The sequence below is a fragment of the Moschus berezovskii genome, chromosome 6 (genome assembly GCF_049115385.1).
Source record: "Moschus berezovskii isolate FMDL1 chromosome 6, NW_MosBer_1.0, whole genome shotgun sequence".
Taxonomy (NCBI): domain Eukaryota; kingdom Metazoa; phylum Chordata; class Mammalia; order Artiodactyla; family Moschidae; genus Moschus; species Moschus berezovskii.
Genome location: NC_142465.1, coordinates 102,557,154 through 102,564,783, shown reverse-complemented (window position 1 = coordinate 102,564,783; position 7,630 = coordinate 102,557,154). Strand labels below are relative to the sequence as shown.

The 7,630-nt window shown below is 46.2% G+C and overlaps 1 pseudogene; it reads left to right on the top strand.

Annotated features, from left to right (window-relative positions):
* The first annotated feature begins 2,823 nt into the window (after window positions 1-2,823).
* LOC148777696 (translation machinery-associated protein 7 pseudogene) lies at window positions 2,824-3,018 on the top strand (annotated as a pseudogene).
* The last annotated feature ends 4,612 nt before the right edge of the window (window positions 3,019-7,630 follow it).

Sequence of the window (7,630 nt, the reverse complement as noted above, 5' to 3'; positions counted from 1 at the left end):
CACCATCAAAATTTGAAATTCTTTATCAGGTAGATTCCCTATATCTTCTTCTTTTGTTTGTGTTGGTGGGCAATTATCTTGTTCCTTTACTTGCTGGGTATTTCTCTGCCTCTTCATCTTGATTATATTGCTTTGCTTGGGGTGGCCTTTCCCTCTTCTTGCAGTTTGTGGAGTTCTCTTTATTATGTAGTTTCTTCGCTGTGTGTGGGGTTGGACGGGTGACTTGTCCGGGTTCCCTGGTTAGGGAGGCATGTGAGAGTGTTCTGGTGGGTGGAGCTGGATTTCTTTTCTTTCCTTTAGAAGACAATGGCTGCTTTTCTGGGAGCCTGATGTCCTCTGCCAGTATTCAGAAGTTGTTTTGTGGACTTTACTCCGCATTCAAATGTTCTTTTGATGAATTTGTGGGGAAGAAAGTGGTCTCGCCGTCTTATCCCTCCGCCATCTTGTTCCTTCCTCCCCAGATCACTGGATTCTTATATTCCACTTGATCGTGGAGTACCTCTTCCCAGCTGCTCCAGCAAGGCGCAGCCGCTGTACCTTACCTTGGACGAGGGGTATCTCCTCAAGGCCGCCCCTCCTGCTTTGAATGTGGATCAGCTCCTCTCGGCCCTCCGGTGCCCAAGCAGCCACCGCCTCCTGGAGATGGTACAGCTCCTCTCGGCCACCGCCCTAACCCTGGGTGCGGGGCAGCTCCTCTCAGCCACGATTCTGCACGTGGTCGGTTGTGCCGGGAGCCGGGCGTCTCTCGCGTCTGCGCCGCCGGGAGCCGGGCGTCTCTCGCGTCTGCGCCGCCGGGAGCCGGGCGTCTCTCGCGTCTGCGCCGCCGGGAGCCGGGCGTCTCTCGCGTCTGCGCCGCCGGGAGCCGGGCGTCTCTCGCGTCTGCGCCGCCGGGAGCCGGGCGTCTCTCGCGTCTGCGCCGCCGGGAGCCGGGCGTCTCTCGCGTCTGCGCCGCCGGGAGCCGGGCGTCTCTCGCGTCTGCGCCGCCGGGAGCCGGGCGTCTCTCGCGTCTGCGCCGCCGGGAGCCGGGCGTCTCTCGCGTCTGCGCCGCCGGGAGCCGGGCGTCTCTCGCGTCTGCGCCGCCGGGAGCCGGGCGTCTCTCGCGTCTGCGCCGCCGGGAGCCGGGCGTCTCTCGCGTCTGCGCCGCCGGGAGCCGGGCGTCTCTCGCGTCTGCGCCGCCGGGAGCCTTTGCTTTTTAATATGCCGTCTAGGTTTGTCATAGTTTTCCTTCCAAGAAGCAAGTGTCTTTTAATTTCATGGCTATAGTCACCGTCTGCAGTGATTTTGCAGCCCAAGAAAATAAAATCTGTCACTACTTCTACATTTTCCCCTTCTATTTGCCATGAAGTGACGGGACTGGACTCCAAGATCTTAGTTTTTTGCCAGCTTTTCACTCTTCTCTTTCACCCTCATCAAGAGGTTTTTTAGTTCCTCCTCACTTTCTGCCATTAGAGTGGTATCATCTGCATATCTGAGGCTATTGCTATTTCTCACAGCAGTCTTGATTCCAGTTTGATTCATCCATATTTTGCATGATGTACTCTACATATAAGTTAAATAAACAGAGTGACAATATACAGCCTTGTCATACTCCTTTCCCAATTTTGAACCAGTCAGTTGACTCTTGCAATCTAACTCTACATATAAGTTAAATAAACAGAGTGACAATATACAGCCTTGTCATACTCCTTTCCCAATTTTGAACCAGTCAGTTGACCCTTGCAATCTAACTATTGCTACTTGACCCGCATACAACTTTCTCAGGAGACAGGTAAGGTGGTCTGGTATTCCCATCTCTTTAAGAGTTTTCCACAGTTAGTTGTGATCCACACAGTATCTATTATTGAAAACAATGGTGTCTGTTATTAAAATGTCACCCCTAATATTTAGCATAGTACCTGGTACATAATGAGGGCTTCCCAGGTGGTACAGTGGTAAAGAATCTGCCTGCCAATGCAGGAGACACAAGAGACTTTGCTTTGATCCCTTGGTGGGAAAGATCCTCTGGAGAAGGAAATGACAACCCACTCCAGTATTCTTGCCTGGAGAATCCCATGGACAGAGGAGCCTGACTACAGGGCTACAGCCCATGGGTTTTGCAAAGAGCCAAACGTGACTGAGTGACTGAGCCTGCACTCACACACTGGTACATGTAATAGGTAAATATTTTACACATATAGTAAATATTTAACGAAAATGTATTTGCTGATTGCATGAGTTGAAAAGAAGGACTAGGTTATAGGTTTTAGAAGTGTGTTTCCAAATCAATGCTCATTCCACCCACCCCCATATAGAGAACAAGTGTAGTGTTACTAAACCTTTGACACTTAACTTGCTGAGCTTCTAACCTTTCACAATATCTCTACTTTGGTCAATCTGAAAGAGCTTTCAAGCCTAAGGTACCGTGCATCTGTAGATTGTTATTCTAGGCCTAAGAACCACAGTTGTAGTTTTAACCAATAGCTACTGGAGGCATGTGGTGCTAGAGATGCCTGTGAACAATGATGGTTCATTGTGTGAAACTAACTTAACTAGTTGTATCCAAAGGATGACCTGCTCTTAAATTTCAATAACGTTGCAAATATTTGTTTCGAAAGGTTACCAAAGGAAACTCCAGAGTGAATCACCATTGGAGCAATTTTTCTATTGGAATCGGTGACTGATGTGCTCAGTACAGTTTATCTCCATAGGTGATATACATGTGGGTCTGGTACACAGCGAGGTCACACTCTTGGACTCTCCTTTCACAGGTGATCCACTCCAGGAGGTAAGTAGACCTTTCCCCACTTAGAAACTTCAGATTCGGGGGAAGGGGCAGCAGGTGCCATGTTGGGCAGTGAAGGTGGCAGGAAGAAGTCCCTGAAGCACCCCACGAAGCAAGCCAAGGAGACAGACGAGGAAGATAAGGCATTCAAGCAGAAGCAGAAGGAGGAGCAGAAGAAACTCGAGGAGCTAAAAGCAAAGGCCAAGGGGAAAGGCCCCCTGGCCACCAGCGGAATTAAGAAATCTGGCAAAAAGTAAGCTGTTCCTTATGCCTGAGGCAATGATGACCTTTAGTTCCATTCCTGTTTAATCACCTGGATTCCCTGCCATATCTGTTGCCACCTATAGCTAGAATGACCTGTTGTCTTGGAACCTATTGTATATTTAAGAATAAACTTTTGTAAAAAGAAAAAATAATAAAGAAACTTCAGATTCAAGGCTTGGATACAATGAATGGTAATTGTTAAGTGTAATTGTTAGCAGAAACTAACACAACATTGTAAAGCAACTATACTCTAATAAAAATTCTTTTCAAAACAAGAATCTTTTCAGCAATGAGGTGGCATTTCTAATTTAAACTCCTGGTCTTATTTTATACAGAATATCATTAGTGTGGACAAGGGAATCGCAACCCACTCCAGTATTCTTGGCTAGAGAAATCCATGGACAGAGGATCCTGAAGAGCTACAGTCCATGGGGTCACAGAGTCAGATATGACTGAGCAACCCACACACACACACATCAATAGTGTATATGTGTCAATCCCAGTCTCCCAATCTATCCCACCCCTTCCTTCACCCTTGGTGTCCATACATTTGTTCTCTATGTCTGTGTCTCTATTCCTGACCTGTAAATAAGATCAGGAGACCCGAGTTCAATTCCTGGGTCAGGAAGCTCCCCTGGAGAAGGAAATGTCAACCCACTCCAGTATTTTTGCCTGGAGAATCCCATGGACAGAGAAGCATGGCAGGTTACAGTCTATGGCTTCGCAAGAGTTGAACATGACTTAGGAACTAAACCACCATACTATTTTTCTAGATTTCATATATATATGCAATAATATGTGATATTTTTCTCTTTCTGACTTACTTCGCTGTGTATGACAGTCTCTAGGTCCATCAAGGTCTCTACAAGGAACAATTTTGTTCCTTTTTATGGCTGAGTAATGGCTTCCTGGTGGCTCATATGGTAAAGAATCTGCCTGCAATGCAAGAGACCCGGGTTCAATCCCTGGATTGGGAAGATCTTCTGGAGAAGAGAATGGCAACCCTCTCCAGTATTCTGGTCTGGAGAAATCCATCAATAGAGAAGCCTGGCAAGAGTCCATGGGGTCACAAAGATTCAGACACGACTGAATGACTGACATACATATGCAATATTCCACTGTATATGAAGAGAGTCTTAATCCTCTTCTGCCATTTATGTAGAGGCAGATTTTTTTAAGGTGTTTTAGTCAGAAAATATACATTAAACACCTGCACTGGGCAATTAAAGACCAATAAGACACGGATCTGTTAACAAACACAAGTTCATGTGCCCGATGCACAGTGAGACCAAACAAACCAAAATGTCAGAGTTTCGAGTGTGGAGCAGAGAAAGGTGTATGGCCGGGCCATGCTAGGAAAACAGGTAGCTTGTGCCCCGCCCCCCCAAATTCCCTAACTCCCCCAAAGGATTTCAGCAAAGCATTTTTAAAGGCCAGATGATGGAGGGTCCCAGGGTGTGTAATCATTTGGTCATATTTCTCTGGTTGATGGTGAGGTAACATTTTCAATCCTTAGGTGCCAAAAGGATTAAGAGCTATTTGTTTACTATCATCAAGTAGTTAGTTTCTTCCATTTGGAAGAAACTGGTGGTGGTTTTTAGCATCTGAAAACCTCATGAAATATGCCTGAATTACCACAGAGGATGTCGGGGAGGGGCCTGTCCTGGGAAGGCTACACACCTACCTTCAAGATCCTTATAGTTCAGTTATAGGTCAGTGGGGAGAAACACATCCTTATAGTTCAGTTATAGTTTGGTGGGGAGAAACACAGGTAAATTAATGATTGTGTAAAGACTACATGTTATAATAGAAAAAGCTAGCTAAGGAAGCTCATGAGGGGGACATCTAATCTGGACTTCTGGGAGGAGGTGCATAAGTTCAAAAACTGTTAAGACTTTGTTTTTTAAGAGCACCTTTGTTGTTTGGTTGCTCAGTCATGTCGGACTCTTTTTGACCCCATGGACTGCAGCATGCCAGGCTTCCCTGTCCTTCACCATCTCCCAGAGCTGGCTCAAACTCATGTCCATTGAGTCAGTGATGCCATCCAACCATCTAACCATCTCTGTCACTCTCTTCTCCTCCTGCCCTCAACCTTTTCCAGCATCAGAGTCTATTCCAATGAGTCAGCTCTCCACATCAGATGGCCAAAGTATTGGAGCTTCAGCTTCAGCATCAGTCCTTCCAATGAATATTTAGGATTGATTTCCTTTAGGATTGACTGGTTTGATCTCCTTGCAGTCCAAGGGCCTCTCAAGAGTCTTCTCCAACACCACAGTTCAAAAGCATCAATTCTTCAGTGCTCAGCCTCCTTTAATATTCCAACTGTCATATCCATATGTGACTACTGGAAAAACCATAGCTTTGACTATATGAACCTTCGTCGGCAAAGTAATGTCTCTGCTTTTTAATATGCTGTCTAGGTTTGTCACAGCCTCTCTTCCAAGGAGCAAGCATCTTTTAATTTCATGACTGCAGTCACCATCTGCAGTGATTTTGGAGCCCAAGAAAATAAGAACCCCATGAACAGTATGAAAAGAGCAACTTTAGGTTCCTGGCAAAATTGAGAAGGTACAAAGATTTCCCATAGGCCCCGCCCCCACCCATGCATAGCCTGCTCTTTTACCAACATCCTGCATAAGAGAGGTATATTTGTTACACAGGTTTCCCAGGTGGCTCTGTCAAGAATCCACCTGCCAATGCAGGAGAGGCAAGGGGCACAGGTTTGATCCCTGGGTTGAGAAGATCCCCTGGAGTAGGAAATGGTAACCCACTACAGTATTCTTGCCTGAAAAATCCCATAGACAGAGGAGCCTGGCAGGCTATAGTCCATCGGGCTGCAGAGTCAGACACAACTGTGCGATGGAGCTCACACACATGCATGTACAATGAATCTGTACTCACCCATCAAAATCCTTCCAAGTCTATAGTTGACCTTAGGTTCATTCCTAATGTTCTACATTCTGTAGGCTTGGACAAATACATAACGATCTGTAACTACCATTACAGTTTTCTACAGAGTATTTTCACTGCCCCACAAATCCTCTGTGTTTAGCCTATTCATCTCTTCCCCTTTTCCTAAACCCTGGCAAACACAAGTCTTTTTTACTATCTCCAAATTTTTTTTTCTAGAATGTCATGTACTTGGAGTCACACAGCATGCAGCCTTTTCAGACTGGCTTCTTTCACTTTCTAATATGTGCTTGAGGTTTCCTCTGTGTCTCTTCATCTTTTTCTTCCAATGTCTAGACCAGAGGTTGTTTATATACCAACCCAAGGATACCTTCGGAGAAGGCAATGGCACCCCACTCCAGTACTCTTGCCTGGAAAATCCCATGGACGGAGGAGCCTGGTAGGCTGCAGTCCATGGGGTGGCAGAGAGTCGGACATGACTGAGCGCCTTCACTTTCACTTTTCACTTTCATGAATTGGAGAAGGAAAAGGCAACCCACTCCAGTGTTCTTGCCTGGAGAATCCCAGGGACAGAGGAGTCTGGTGGCTTCCATCTATGGGGTCGCACAGAGTCGGACACGACTGAAGCGACTTAGCAGCAGCAGCAAGGAGACCTTGGGCTTCCCAGGTGGCTCTAGTGGTAAAGAACCCACCTGCCAATGCAGAAGACATAAGAGCTGTAGGTTCAGTCCCTGGGTGGGGAGGATCCCCTGGAGAAGGAAATGACCACCCACCCCAGTATTCTTGCCTGAAGAATACCATGGACAGAGGAACCTGGCAGGCTGGAGTCCATGGGGTTGCAAAGAGTCAGACACGACTAAAGTGACTTACCAAGGATACATTGGTGGCTTCCAAATTTTAGCGGTTATGAATAAAGCTGCCATAAACATCTGTGTTTAGGGTTTTGTGTGGACAGAATTTTTCAACTCCAAGTTAAACCTTAAGGATGAAGTTCAGTTAATGAGATGGACAGAGAAAAGCTGAATATTCTAGACAGAGAAAACCAAGCCTGACTATTCAGGGAATTTCATCCTGATCAGCATGAAGTTTGACTGTATAGAAAGGAATAGAATAAGAGGCTGGAGACAGAGCAATGAGGTTCTCATATGCTAAATTTGAAACTTTATCCTGAAGCCATGAGGATTATTGAAGGTTTTTAGCAGGGCAGTGACACGTTCAGAGACCTGACTAATATTCTAGAAAATCCTCTGTGCCAGTCACATGAATGATGCATTGAAGGAAGTGAGGCCAGAGGCCTCCTGCCTTCCAAGGAATGAAAGAAGTCAGGAAGCCCTGAACTGTGCATGGAGACAAAAGATAAATTAAGGAGAGAGGCTTTACAGATGTGGTGACAGGTTGGATATGGTGGTGAGGTTAACCAGATTTCTGGCTTGGAAGCCTCCAAGGCTTCTGGCATGGAGTGCCCAGCAGGATAAAGACACAGGAGAAGGAGCTAGTCTGGAGTAGATAGAGGAACAATGAGTTTTAAAAAACTTGAACCCTGGTTTTATCACTCATTAGCTGTGTGATCAAGAATAAACCCTTTGGGATTTCCCTGGTGGTCCTGTGGTTAAGACTTTGCCTTCTAATGTAGTGGTTGTGGTCTCAATCCCTGGTCAGGGAACTAAAATCCCACATGGATTGTTGCTGTTGTTG